At 43.4% G+C, this 12,224-nt stretch overlaps 1 protein-coding gene and 1 long non-coding RNA gene across 7 annotated transcripts in view; one reads left to right on the top strand and one right to left on the bottom strand.

The window, feature by feature from the left end:
• LOC149985241 (uncharacterized) overlaps positions 1-12,224 on the top strand; it is a 1,026,866-nt gene that overhangs the window by 453,498 nt on the left and 561,144 nt on the right. The window lies entirely within an intron of this gene.
• LOC110497158 (excitatory amino acid transporter 2) overlaps positions 1-12,224 on the bottom strand; it is a 79,371-nt gene that overhangs the window by 55,910 nt on the left and 11,237 nt on the right. Inside the window, exon 1 of one of the 6 annotated variants that reach the window (XM_021573111.3) lies at positions 1,589-2,368. The exons of 2 other annotated variants lie outside the window; for them this stretch is intronic. The gene's annotated coding sequence lies outside the window, so the exon portion shown is untranslated. Of the gene's footprint in view, positions 1-1,588; positions 2,369-12,224 lie in introns of those variants that run through there. 3 more of the 6 variants (XM_021573109.3, XM_090208728.1, XM_090208716.1) reach the window with 3 other exon arrangements.

The raw sequence follows: 12,224 nt of genomic DNA, 5'->3' as shown, positions 1-12,224 counted from the left end.
GTAATAGCAAAATGTGTAGAATTGCAGGAATTAGCTTTAAAAATGCTAAAATGTCTCTCCACCCCATGGCAAAATGGGTAGAATTGCAGGAATTAGCTTTAAAAATGCTAAAATGTCTCTCCACCCCATGGCAAAATGGGCAGAATTGCATGAAATGTGTTATGCAATTGCACAATTTTCTCTCCACCCCATGGCAAAAATGAATTCAATTGCAGAAAACTTTATTTCCAGATGCACCATGGCAACATGTGTATAATTCCAGGAAATGTACTTTAAAACGTTGTTTCTCTCCACTGTTAAGAAGCGGTGAAAACCCTGAAGAATCTCAAATATAAAATATATTTTGACTTGTTTAACACTTTTTTGATTACTACATGATTCCATATGTGTTATTTCATAGTTATGATGAATTCACTATTATTCTACAATGTAGAAAACTGTAAAAATGAAGAAAAACCCTGGAATGAGTAGATGTGTTCAAACATTTGACTAGTACTGTATATATATACTTATTGATTTGATGGCCACCAGTTTTCCATCCTTTGGCTACAGTAACAACAAACCAGGTAGGCTCCGAGAAACCAAAGCCTTTATAACTCATAGTCAATGCAAGATAACTCTGCTTACCAAACATAACGGATATGGCCATGTAGAAGACTACGTATTAGCTCATTGACAACTGAGAAGATACTGAACACCGATAAGATACTGAATGACCGCTAGAAGAGCTCGGACATACAACACTAAAACAAACTTCCAATCAATGATCTCTCTTCATTGTTCTCTTTGTCTCGGGTTGAGTAAGACCTGGCAGGCTACCTGCCACACACATGGGAATGCTGCGCGGGGCAACAGATATGATGCAGTTAGTGCAAGACGCGCGATTTGGCACAGAGGTATGGAGCCGTGGAGACGTTTGGTAGAAGGATTATATCAACGCAATTTGAAGCCCCGATGCACGATATACCGTGACGTAATTACCACACATTGTCTGCAAACATTGGCGACTCACTATTAGACTAGATGAGAGTGTTTTATGGCAGAAACACATCTTGAATTATAGCTTTTAGTTGCAGGTTAATCCTTTATTAGGCTTATATAAAACAATGTGAAGACAATGTAACAATTGGCAGATGTTTTTTGGATTCTAGAGGGAGTGCAGATTGATGTGCTGCCTAAAATGGACTCGTGCACCTGTTTAGCCCACGCGCGTAATGTGAAGTGCAGACAATTGTTTAAGGGAGGAGCGCTCCAACACTGTTCCTGACCATGCCATTATAAATGCAGTATATGGGCGTTTGGACCATATGATGGCTGACCACATTAAGACTACTTTAAGTTGGTGTAAAGAAGCATGGACATAATAAGAAGAATAATGATAGTGACAATAATTATAATAATGATAGTAATTAGCCTATAATCAAATAATCATGAATTATCGTGGGCTGATCATCATAATTATAATTTGTCATTCATGTATTACTAGTACTGCAAATGTATTATTATTATTATTATTATTATCCCCTTTAAAAGCAAAAGCTCATGTCCTGTAAACATGTAATGTACATGCATAATAATCGCCTCTCACCTTTATTTTCAATCACGGAGTTATTGGAAAATAAGTTTCAGTCTCTTCTTTCCCTTCTCGGGGTCTCGCGCATCCGCTTCAGAGACGTTCGACCACTGAAATGCCGAGCCGAGCCGTCAGTGCGCCCAGGGCATGAGCGAGCGCAGCAGCAGAAACCAAACAGACGGATTTCTATCACAGTAATCCGTGGAGCTCCGGTGCTCAACAGTCCGACTGAACGAGCTCTGCCTCACTTCGCTCTCTCGCGCGGTCACTTCCCCCACCTCCCCTCCTCCTGTTCACCCCTTTTCTTCTCTGTCTCGTGCTTTGGAATGCTGCTCCTCGTTGGTTGACGATGCAACCTCGACGCCCCCCACCTATATATCTATTTAAATGTTAAACAAGTTTACCTTCATATAACACACTCACAAGCTATTGTGCATGTGTTTGTTCGTGTGTTTGTTGAATGGGTGTCATTATCTGGTCAGGTGTAGTCATTGTGGGTTTAACAACAAGTTCACTATTTTCTGTTGAAGTAGTAAAGGTTATACTGGGGGTTTAGAATGACTAGCGGTTATTTGGTGAACACTGCTCATGTAAAAAGTAGTCTTGCCTGAGATCTAAAAACTCCCAAAGCCACTGCCTTCTTTAACTCAGCAGGCTAATTCGACCAAATTCAAATTCGTCACCAAATTCAGAGTAGTGAATTTGTGGAGAGATGGAGTAGCCTAAATCAAAGGTGATCGCAGTGTAGCAGAGGCGGTTGGGTGAACCAGTCATAACATTGCCTGAAACGTGACTAACTCTCCCTGTTACTGCTTGAAAACTCGCAAGTGTCACACTTATTATATTTGTCTGTATTAGAACATTTGTTAACACTTATTTCTCTTAAAACTGGTTAAGGGCTTGTAAGTAAGCATTTCACTGTAATGTGAATGTGACAAAAAAAACATTTGATTTGACCAATGATATCCACCTGTCATGAATCGTTACTTTATGTCTGAGTGAAGACCAGATGTCCCCCGTGGGACAGTTGAGCTAAAGTAGGCTAATATGATTAGCATGAGGTTTTAACTAACAAGAACATTTCCCAGGACAGACATATCTGATATTGGCAAAAAGCTTAAATTCTTGTTAATCTAACTACATTTTCCAATTTACAGTAGCTATTACAGTGAAATAATACCATGCTATTGTTTGAGGAGAGTGCAAACACATGTTTTTCGTTGTATTATCTTTTACCATGTCTAATGTGTTATATGCTCCTACATAAATTTCACATTTCCACAAACTTCAAACTGTTTCCTTTTAAATGGTATCAAGAATATGCATATCCTTGCTTCAGGTCCTGAGCTACAGGCAGTTAGATTTTTGTCTTTTTTGGCAGCAATTGAAAAAAAGGGTGGATCCTTAAGTAAAAAAAATAGATAAGTAAAACATTTAAATAACAAATTATTAAAGAGCAGCAGTAAAATAACAGTAGCAAGACTATGTACAGGGGGTACCGGTACAGATTAGCTGTTCAGGAGTCTTATAGCTTGGGGGTAGAAGCTTTAAGAAGCCTTTTGGACTTAGACTTGGTGCGTCGGTACCGCTTGCTATGCAGTAGCAGAGAGAACAGTCTATGACTAGGGTGGCTGGAGTCTTTGACAATTTTTAGGACCTTCCTCTGACACAGCCTGGTATAGAGGTCCTGGATGGCAGGAAGCTTGGCCCCAGTTATGTACTGGGCCTTACGCACTACCCTCTGTAGTGCCTTGCAGTCGGGAGGAGTTGTATCCCCACACTTGTATCCCCACTTTTGAGAAAATGGCCCTTGAATGTTTTGGTAAACCTACTGGGAAGCTCTTCTTCGTCTCCATCCCGTCCGCATCGTTCACACCCTCTTATTCCTTAACCCCACTCATCTCTTTAAGGATTCACATGTGAGGCCATGTGCTAAACAGAGTGAGTACGGTAGTGTACTAAAGAACCAAAGATTTCAAGACTAAAGGCTGGTTTATACTACGTATATCGACATGTCTGTAGACAGTTGTCGCAGTGACATCATGAACTTTCTATTGTCGTCTGACGTCAAACTTGTCGTTGTCATTATGAAAATGTAAGAACTCAAAAACGACAGGCTGCATGACAAAAGCGTAACTGGTGTATTTTAACACCAATAAACCCATCTGTTTAAAAATGAATTTAGTATATGTCAATCTAACAAACCAGGCAACTAAAAGCAACTTTCTAAACATTGTTTTGGTTAGTTTCTAGCTTTTTAGCTAGTTAGCATTTCTTGTCGTGAGTCTTGTTATGGAGGCAGCTCTACAGAGTGGTCACTAGCTGGCACAGACACAAAGTCATAAACCTAACCCTAACATTAACCCTAACCTTAATGACACCACTAAGGGAATGACCACAGCAGGTCGTAAAGGTATTGTTTGTTGTTGTTCTTAAACACCTCTTAAGGATCGGATCCTTCATCTCAATTTCCGCCTAAAATAACATACAAATCTAACTGTCTGTAGCTCAGGACCTGAAGCAAGGATATGCATATTCTTGATACTATTTTACCTTCACACCTCTAGATGGTCAGGCGGGGGTGGGTGTGGCTCCCACAGGTCATGTTACTCTCAACCACTATTGAGGATTAAAAAAAACGTGTTAGAACTCAAGTTTACTATTACTTATTTTATTTCCCCTTTATTTTAGCAGTGGGTGAGCACTGCATCAATACATCAAATACACAACACAGATCCATAAACATGTATTATATTTAGTATGGAGAACACAATCACTATAATGAAACATGTGGATCAATAGGTAATAACACGCATAGACTATACTAACATATTGTATGCCTCAGGTTTATATATTATGTATACGTAAATAGAAATCAAAGACAAATATCTTAAATGAATATGCAACCATTTAAACAACTGGATTAGCACGAGAAGCAAAAACATATTTTATTTACTGATCAAAAAATCTCCTTCCAATCTTTCACGTGTGTCACTCCTCGTGTCACTCTCCCGGTCAATTTCTGCAATAATCTCATTCAAATGTGTATACTTGAAGTTCAATTTAGCATTTATACTCTTAGCATAGAATTATGGACAGATTTGCCAAATGGAGGGAGAGGGAGAGCTTTGTATTCGTCTCTGTGTATGGAGTAACGGTGGTCTAGAGTTTCTTTTCCTCTGGGTGCACATTCAACATGCATGAGGTGAATGCATCAAACCAGTTTCCTTGATAAAAGTGTTTTGTTGATGTGCACTATCATCAAACAATAGCATGTTTTTTCTCTGATGTAATAGCTACTGTAAATTGAACACTGCAGTTAGATTAACAATCATTTAAGCTTTCTGACCACATAAGACATGTCTATCTCCCGGAAAGTTGGCTTTTGCTTACAACGTCTTTCTAGTCAAATATCGCATATTGAGCAGCAACTGTCCCGATTTCGGGACACTGAACTTCCTAGTCCTTGTCGGTGACAAGCATACGCATAACATTATGCAGCCACCACCATGCTTGAAAATACACAGAATGGAACTAAGTGATGTGCTATGTTAAATTTGCCACAAACATAATGATTTATATTCAGGACAAAAAGTACATTTCAGTTTTACTTTAATGCTTTTGCAGTTTTACAATACCTCGCCCTTCTTTGCGAGGCATTGTAAAACCTCCCTGGACTTTGTCATTGACTCTGTGCTTGAAATGTACTTCTCGACTGAGGGACCTTACAGATAATTGTGTATGTGGTGTACAGAGATGGGGTAGTCATCAAAAAAAAAATATTAACCTCTCTGGGATATAGTAGCATCCCAACCGGACAACAGCCAGTGAAAGAGCAGGGCGCCAAATTCAAAACAACAAAAATCTCAATTAAAATTCCTCAAGCATACAAGTATTTTTACACCATTTCAAAGATAAAATTCTCGTTAATCCAGCCACAGTGTCTGATTTCTTAAAGGCTTTACAGCGAAAGCACCACAAACGATTATGTTAGGTCACCACCAAGTCACAGAAAAACACAGCCATTTTTCCAGCCAAAGAGAGGAGTCACAAAAAGCAGAAATATAGATAAAATGAATCACTAACCTTTCATCCTATGACACTCATAGGACTTTATGTTACACAATACATGTATGTTTTGTTCAATAAAGTGCATATTTATATCCAAAAATCTAATTTTACATTGGCGTGTTATGGTCAGTAGTTCCAAAACATGCGAAGATTTTGCAGAGAGCCACATCAATTTACAGAAATACTCATAATAAACATTGATAAAAGATACAACTATTGTACATAGAACTTTAGATAAACTTCTCCTTAATGCAACCGCTATGTCAAATTTCAAAAAAACTTTACGGAAAATGCATTGCATGAAATAATCTGAGTACTGCGCCCAGAGCCCAAACAAGCCAAAAAGATATCCGCCATATTGTGCAGTCAACAGAAGTCAGAAATAACATTATAAATATACACTTACCTTTGATGATCTTCCTCAGAATGCACTCCCAGGAATCCCAGTTCCACAATAAATGTTTGATTTGTTCGATAAAGTTCATAATAGCTCCTTTTGTTAGGGCGTTTGGTAAACAAATCCAAACGCGCGTGCAAGTCCAGCCCGAAAGGTCAGACGAAAAGTCCAAAAAGTTATATTATAGGTCGTAGAAACATGTTAAACGAAGTATAAAATCAATCTTTAGGATGTTTTTATCATAAATCTTCAATAATGTTCCAACCGGAGAATTCCTTTGTCTGTAAAAAAGCAATGGAATGCAAGCTAACTTTCACATGACCGCGCGTCACGAGTTTGTGGTAATCTGCCAGACACGTGGCTTAATCCCATCGCATTCGGCCCCACTTCACAGTAGAAGCATCAAACAAGGTTCAAAAGACTGTTGACGTCTACTGGAAGCCTTAGGAAGTGCAACATGACCAATATCCCACTGTATCTTCGATAGGCTATGAGTTGAAAACCTACAAACCTCAGATTTCCCACTTCCTGGTTGGATTTTTCTCAGGTTTTCGCCTGCCGTTTTTCTCAGGTTTTCGCCTTCTGTTATACTCACAGACATCATTCAAACAGTTTTAGAAACTTCAGAGTGTTTTCTATCCAAATATACTAATTATATGCATATTATAGCTTTTATGGCTGAGTAGCAGGCAGTTTACTCTGGACACCTTATTCATCCAAGCTACTCAATACTGCCCCCCAGTCACCAAGTAGTTAAACACCATTACAACACACAGAGTGAGTCCATGCAACTTATCTGAGTTGCTAAGCACATTTTGGGACCCCTTTTGTGATGACAAATTCATCACTAAAAAGCTGTAAAGTTGAAGCGTTACAGATTTCATGAAAGAAATATAAAAGACATTTCCTATTGAGCCGACATATGCAGCTTTTACCGCAGCCTCTTCTAAAGCGGGAATGTTACCTTTAAATTTCAATCACGCTGTAAGGCTGAACTATCGCAATGCGGATTGAATAGAGCCCATGGAGTGCGATACAAAAAGCATACAAGCAGTATTACTATGACTTCTGCATTGCACAGCCGGACTAATCTAGTCTCAGGCACTGGGAAATAACACTTTAAAGGCCCTCCTCTTGGCATCAGAGAGACAATGTTGCAGTTTTAAAGCAAGTTTCGGACAATTCTAGACATTTTGCCATGGGGCAGAGTATGCCATTTGCAGTTTTAAAGCTTAAATGACAGTGTATTTATGTTCAAAGCAACATTTTGGGGGAACTGTGATACTGTGGATACCAATATCCCTGTGAGCCTCCCAGGCCCATGTTGTGCATCTAAAGGTTAAGAACATTCATTGTGGATTTATAATATTACATTGTACCATCTAAACTTTTTCCACAGATTCTAGAATGAACAAAGCTGTAGGCTAATTGCTAGTGGAACATTTGTAAGGGGTGTGTTGGTGCCAATTTCACCTCTCTCTACCCCTTCGACAAGAGTGGTAGTTGCAAATTTGCCTCCGTTTATTACGGATGATCAAATCAGGAAGGAGCTGAGTTGTTTTGGTAAGTTTGCTAGCGGTTTTCGTGTACTGTCGGCAGGTTTTCAGGCAGATGCCGTTAAGCGCGTTGTTTCATTCCGGAGGCAAGTGTTTATGTTTCTGAATAACAATGAGCAACAGCTAAATGTGCATTTTTAAGTGAGGCATGGGGAGGGGCTCTATGCAGGGTTTGCCAGCACAAATAGTCTACAGTGTTTTGAGTGTGGGGATTTGAGCTTCGCGTGCCCACATAAAGACCGTAGACAAAGTGAGGGTACAAGCGCCAGTGGGGGAAATCAAGGTCAACGTGCAGGGGGTAATGAGATGCAGACAGCAGAAGCTGGGCCTAGTCATGCCAGGGATGGTGGTGTAGATGAGGCTGGGCCTAGTCATGCCAGGGATGGTGGTGTAGATGAGGCTGGGCCTAGTCATGCGAGAGACGGTGGTGGGCCTAGTCGGGCTAGAGATGGTGGGGTAGCTGAGGCTGGGCCTAGTCAGGCTAGAGATGGTGGGGTAGCTGAGGCTGGGTCTAGTCATGCTATGAATGGTGGGGTAGATGAGGCTAGGTCTAGTCAGGCTATGGATGGCGGTGTAGCGGAGGCTGGGTCTAGTCAGGCTATGGATGGTGGTGTAGCGGAGGCTGGGTCTAGTCAGGCTAGAGATGGTGGGGTAGCGGAGGCTGGGTCTAGTCAGGCTAGTGATGGTGGGGTAGCGGAGGCGGAGCCTAGTCAGGCTAGAGATGGTGGGGTAGCTGAGGCTGGGCCAAGTTATGCTATGGATGGTGGTGTAGATGATGCTGGGCCTAGTCATGCTATGGAGCGTGGTGTAGATGAGGCTGGGTCTAGTCAGGTTATGCTAATGGATGAGGAGAGTATAGTGGGGAAGTGTTAGAGACTAGGGGGGTAGGAGGAGGGTGTCAAGCGGAAAAGGAAAAAGGGTGTGGTCAAAGGCACCATGGAAACTTTGCCTGTTGCTGTGGGGGATGCCCTGACCAGAGAGGAAGGGCAGGTGGTCAGGATGGGAGATAGAGATGAGGAGGAAAGTGAGTGTGAGGAAGAGGATGAGGAGTTATTGTTTTCAAACTCCTCTTCAATGGGCCCGGAGCTGACAGCCAGTCAAGCAGAGGGGTCAAAGTACCGGTTGAGAGAACTGACAAGGTTCCTGAATGAGACCAAGGGGAAAAAAGTTAATCTTGAGGCTTTTTTTTCTGATCTGAGAAAGTTTGTAAGATCAGTACAACATGCTATGAAAACTGAGGGGCATGGTGTCCTCTCACCCAGGAAACGGTTTAAGTTGAGGAAGTAGGTCTCAACAGTGCGTAAAGGTTTACCTTCAGACACTGTTTAGATGTATTTTCTTTCTGACACTGGGGCTTTTTGAGATTTGCTATTGGTCTGTTTCTTTGCTGGCTTTTCTCCCACTTCTTATGGAGACTCGTCGGGTAGGCTCGCTCAATACAAATGGTGCCAGAGATGAGGGAAAGAGGAGTGTGTTGGGTGAATATGAAAACAAAAAAAGTTCAGGTGTTTCTGCATAGTGATGATGTGTTGAATAAAGTCGATTGTGGGCTCTGGTGGAAAGGGGCAAGTGTGTTAAGCCATGGGACAAATTTTAGTGCAGGGGTGGCAGTCCTTTTTGCACCAGGTCTGTCTGTAAAAATTTGCTCCTCAAAGCAGGTGTGTAAGCGTAGGCTGCTTGTTGTAAAAGCAGAAATTAACTACATTGGTTTTGTCTTTATAAATGTGTATGCGCCTAATAGAGGGAGAGAGAGTTTTATTTTTTTTTTGGGAGTCTTAGACAGGAACTCTCACAGGTAACGCCTGAGGAGATGCTGGTGGTCGGAGGGGACTGGAACTGTACAATGGATTTTTACAAAAGACAGAAATGGGGATGAGCCTCATTCAGTGTCAGTGGCAGTGTTAAGGGACATAATTAATCAGTTCAACCTAGTGGATGTTTGGAGAAATAAACATCCCAACACAAGACAGTATACATGGGTAAAGGTTTTTGGGGCTAGGGGGAGTGCATCCCGACTTGATCGGTTTTACATGTCTAGGAATCGGAACAATAGGCTGTTAGGCGCTACCATTCTCCCGGTGTCATGTACTGTCATGTTGTGTCTTGTTTCTGTCCTTTCCCTTCACCCTGTCTCCCTCTGCTGGTCGTTGTTAGGTTACCTTTTCTCCCCCTCTTTTCCCCAGCTGTGCCTTGTCTCCTCCTAACTACCTCGTCACCCCTTTTCCCACCTGTTCCCTTTTTCCCTCTGATTAGTCCTCTATATCTCTCTCTGTTTCTGCTCCTGTCTTTGTCGGATTCTTGTTTGTGTTGTTCATGCCTGAACCAGACTATCGTCATGTTTGCTGCAACCTTGTCCTGTCCTGTCGGAACCTGCCGGTCCATCTGAGCCTACGTTTTGTTTTGTTATTAAAGAAGCTCTGTTTACGTTAATTCGCTTTTGGGTCCTCATTCACGCACCGTAACAGAAGAATCCGACCAAGAATGGACCCAGCGACTTCGGATCCTCTCCACTCAGCCGTCGAGATCCAGGGAGCGATGCTAGGCAGACACAAGCAGGAATTGTCTGCTGCTCGGCATGCCGTTGAGACCCTGGCCACCCAAGTCTCCAACCTCACAGAACAGGTTCACCATCTCCGCCTCGATCCACCGGCCACTTCCAGGGCTTTCGAATCTCCGGAGCCCAGAATCAATAACCCGCCGTGTTACTCTGGGGAGCCCACTGAATGCTGCTCGTTCCTCACCCAGTGTGATATTGTGTTTTCTCTCCAGCCCAACACTTACTCCAGGAGCACTGCTCGTGTCGCCTACGTCATATCTCTCCTTACTGGACGGGCTCGTGAGTGGGGCACGGCAATCTGGGAGGCAAGGGCTGAGTTTACTAACCAGTATCAGGACTTTAAGGAGGAGATGATACGGGTTTTTGATCGATCTGTTTTTGGGGAGGAGGCTTCCAGGGCCCTGTCTTCCCTATGTCAGGGTAATCGATCCATAACAGACTACTCTATTGAGTTTCGCACTCTTGCTGCCTCCAGTGGCTGGAACGAGCCGGCTTTGCTCGCTCGTTTTCTGGAGGGTCTCCGCGCAGAGGTAAAGGATGAGATTCTCTCCCGGGAGGTTCCTTCCAGCGTGGATTCCTTGATTGAACTCGCTATTCGCATTGAGCGACGGGTTGATCTTCGTCACCGAGCTCGTGGAAAGGAGCTCGCGTTCTCCGTTGCCCCCCTCTCCGCATCACTACCATCTTCCTCTGCCGGCTCGGGTGCTGAGCCTATGCAGCTGGGAGGTATCCGCATCTCGACTAAGGAGAGGGAACGGAGAATCACCAACCGCCTCTGTCTCTATTGCGGTTCTGCTGGTCATTTTGTCACTTCATGTCCAGTAAAAGCCAGAGCTCATCAGTAAGCGGAGGGCTACTGGTGAGCGCTACTACTCCTGTCTCTCCTTCAAGATCCTGCACTACCTTGTCGGTCCATCTACGCTGGACCGGTTCGTCAGCTTCCTGCAGTGCCTTAATAGACTCTGGGGCGGAGGGCTGTTTTATGGACGAGACCTGGGCTCGGGAACATGACATTCCTCTCAGACAGTTAAGGGAGTCCACGGCCTTGTTCGCCCTGGATGGTAGTCCTCTCCCCAGGATTCAGCGTGAGACGCTACCTTTAACCCTCACTGTTTCTGGTAATCATAGCGAAACCATTTCTTTTTTAATTTTTCGTTCACCTTTTACACCTGTTGTTTTGGGCCATCCCTGGCTAGTTTGTCATAATCCTTCCATTAATTGGTCTAGTAATTCTATCCTCTCCTGGAACGTCTCTTGTCATGTGAAATGTTTAATGTCTGCTATCCCTCCTGTTTCCTCTGTCTCTTCTTCACAGGAGGAGCCTGGTGATTTGACAGGGGTGCCGGAGGAATATCACGATCTGCGCACGGTGTTCAGTCGGTCCAGGGCCACCTCTCTTCCTCCACACCGGTCGTATGATTGTAGTATTGATCTCCTTCCGGGAACCACTCCCCCCCGGGGTAGACTATACTCTCTGTCGGCTCCCGAACGTAAGGCTCTCGAAGATTATTTGTCTGTAGCTCTTGCCGCCGGTACCATAGTCCCCTCCTCCTCTCCCGCCGGAGCGGGGTTTTTTTTTGTTAAGAAGAAGGACGGGTCCCTGCGGCCCTGCATAGATTATCGATGGCTGAATGACATAACAGTGAAGAATCGTTATCCGCTTCCTCTTATGTCTTCAGCCTTCGAGATCCTGCAGGGAGCCAGGTTTTTCACTAAGTTGGACCTTCGTAACGCTTACCATCTTGTGCGCATCAGGGAGGGGGACGAGTGGAAGACGGCGTTTAACACTCCGTTAGGGCACTTTGAATACCGGGTTCTTCCTTTCGGCCTCGCTAACGCTCCAGCTGTCTTTCAGGCATTAGTCAATGATGTCCTGAGAGACATGCTGAACATCTTTGTTTTCGTTTACCTTGACGATATCCTGATTTTTTCACCGTCACTCCAGATTCATGTTCAGCACGTTCGACGTGTCCTCCAGCGCCTTTTAGAGAATTGTCTTTTTGTGAAGGCTGAGAAGTGCTCTTTTCATGCCTCCTCCGTCACATTTCTCGGTTCTGTTATTTCCGCTGA

Source organism: Oncorhynchus mykiss, chromosome 2 (genome assembly GCF_057628025.1).
Source record: "Oncorhynchus mykiss isolate SJ-2025 chromosome 2, ASM5762802v1, whole genome shotgun sequence".
NCBI lineage: Eukaryota > Metazoa > Chordata > Actinopteri > Salmoniformes > Salmonidae > Oncorhynchus > Oncorhynchus mykiss.
The sequence above is the reverse complement of the archived record's forward strand: the minus strand, read 5'-3'. Positions and strand labels throughout refer to the sequence as shown.